At 30.5% G+C, this 2,500-nt stretch overlaps 1 protein-coding gene across 3 annotated transcripts in view; it reads left to right on the forward strand.

Annotated features, from left to right (window-relative positions):
• The window catches only part of b3gntl1 (UDP-GlcNAc:betaGal beta-1,3-N-acetylglucosaminyltransferase-like 1), a 43,770-nt gene that overhangs the window by 14,634 nt on the left and 26,636 nt on the right, over nt 1-2,500 (forward strand). The gene's annotated exons all lie outside the window — the stretch shown is intronic.

A 2,500-nucleotide genomic window follows, 5' to 3' on the forward strand; every position in this document is an offset into this window, starting at 1 on the left:
TTGACTTTTTTTTGTTCAAAGGACTTTAAGTTTCATATCTTAAGTTTGTATTTTTATACATTATATTAATCTGAACTTTAATATATTCTGTTCTGTTGTGACAATAAAACAAACAAGTTTATTTTTAAACTGCATTATCATATTATTTTAGTAAGGCTGAGGACTCTTAAATAATGACAAATAACTAATGTTAGGGAAATCTGTTCATGTTTTGTTACGCGTTTCTGGATTTTTTAAAAAAAAAATATATCGGCCGATATATCGGAATATCGGATTTTTAAATCACCAAATATTTGTATCGGTATCGGCCTTAAAAATCCTTTATCGGTCGGGCTCTAGTCTTAAGCTCTGTTTACACCGCCATATTGGCAGGACAGCCGGGAGCGAATATCAAATATGATGGATTTGAGGAGTTTTGTGTAGTAACACAGTAACAAATCCTTTCCCTCGCGAGTCCATTTGACCCCCTAGGAATGTGAGGAATGCTTCAGGACACACAGAAGAACCGAAAAATGCTCAAAATTCAAACTTTACTAAAAATATATATATATTGTATAATGTCTAAGTGTGTGTCTGAATGCACACTGAAGGGAAGTGACTTTAGGACCCAGCGGAACAGCTCATTTGCTCCATCTAGAGCTATAAGGCCTTCTAGAGTCATGCAATATCATCTTATATTATTATTGTTCCACAAGAGGTCAAAAGACACCTAATGTAAGATATTTTGAGCTAAGTTATAAGGGTTGTGCCTGAAATTGTGAGTTATTTTGAATTTAAGTTGAAAGAATGTGAGGAATGTGCTTGAATTTCTACTTATTTATTATTTATTGAACAAATCTAGTAATTTAAAGGTAAATCAAAATAGAAAATAACAAAAAATCTCTGACATTTTATTAAAAAATTGAAAAAAATATAATTAAGTATAATTATATAAGTATAATTTTAGAGCTTCGGGTCATTTTGACCCGTGAGGGAAGGATTAAAAAATCCCTAGTAACTTATATAACTTAAAATATACTTTCATATTTCTTAAACTACAGTTATAATATATTTGAAACTTCATTTTAATGTACTTCAAGAACATTTAAATAGCATTTCAGTGCATTAAAATGTATTAGCATTACACTAATAGTTTATTGTAAAGCTTTTGTATTCAGTATTCAAAATGGTATAATAAAAGTGGAAAAATAATTCAATATAAATGTTAAGACATACACAGACTTTGAAATCAAGAAAACTTTAATATACTATGTTGTTTACATTGCAAAATAAATACATAAGAGTGCGTTAAAAAAGTACAGCAGCATAACATTATAACAAAGATCATTGAAATGCTATGGCAGAGCTATATTTATACATTTTTTGTTGAACATTTCAGTTCTGTATTACCTGTATCACTAAATAAATAAGCATCACAATGCAATTTTCTGAAAAAAATGAAAATAAAAGTTACGGAAAAACAATGTGCAGAAGTGAATAATGCATTATTTAGGCCTACAAATGGATGAACCAAAGAAACAGAAGAGTTTTAAAATGTCACATCTTCATCTTCAAGTGGACGGTCACTTCTTTGAGTGCGACTCATTTTCCGCAACTGAGGGCTTGTGGTTCAGACTAGTTCCCTAGTAATTTATGTAATCAGATTACTTTTTCAAGTAACTAGTAAAGTAATGCATTACTTTTAAAATTTACTACAAAATATCTGAGTTACTTTTTCAAATAAGTAACACAAGTTACTTTGTTTCACATTTATTGACTGACGGCTCTCTTGTCCCCATGTTCAGAGGCGTGTGTGTGTGTGTGTGTGTGTGTGTGTGTGTGTGTGTGTGTGTGTGTGAACATGATGGTTATTGTAGTTCTAGGTTAAATGTGAGCGTGCATCTCACTTGAAGAAAAAAATGATTCAGCATTCCTCAAAATGAATAAAATCAGTGAAATGCAGAATCAGAACACTATGCAAACCTCCAATAAATAAATATGTTAAATAAAAACATCCATTTTTATGCATTTAATCTCACTTTATTGACCGATGTACTTGCGTCTGACCTTCGATGATTCAGAAAAAATGACTGTAGATTATTTTTGTTTTTATTGGTAAAGTAAGACTAGGTGAAAAAAAAAAACAGTAACGCAAAAGTAACGTTACGCATTACTTTTCTAAAAAAAAGTAACTAAGTAACGCAATATTGTAACACATTACTTTTCAAAAGTAACTTTCCCCAACACTAAATGTCATGAAATCTTAACCCGTTTAATCCCAGACATGAAAATATCCAAATTAGGTGTCATTAGTTTTGCCTTGAAATGATCAATAATAATTTTTGTGGACATTTTTAAGGAAAAGAGTGTGCAAAATGGTGTTTTATGGGATAATGTCTATACTGCACATTCTTATATAGCCTATATCAGCCCAGTTATTAAACACATTTTAAACTCTGTCATGTCATTTTAGGGTTACTTTAAAACAAAAGCCTTTATACAACTAGTCTAGACAACACTT

Source organism: Scardinius erythrophthalmus (genome assembly GCF_964197995.2).
Source record: "Scardinius erythrophthalmus genome assembly, chromosome: 3".
In the NCBI taxonomy this organism is placed as follows: domain Eukaryota; kingdom Metazoa; phylum Chordata; class Actinopteri; order Cypriniformes; family Leuciscidae; genus Scardinius; species Scardinius erythrophthalmus.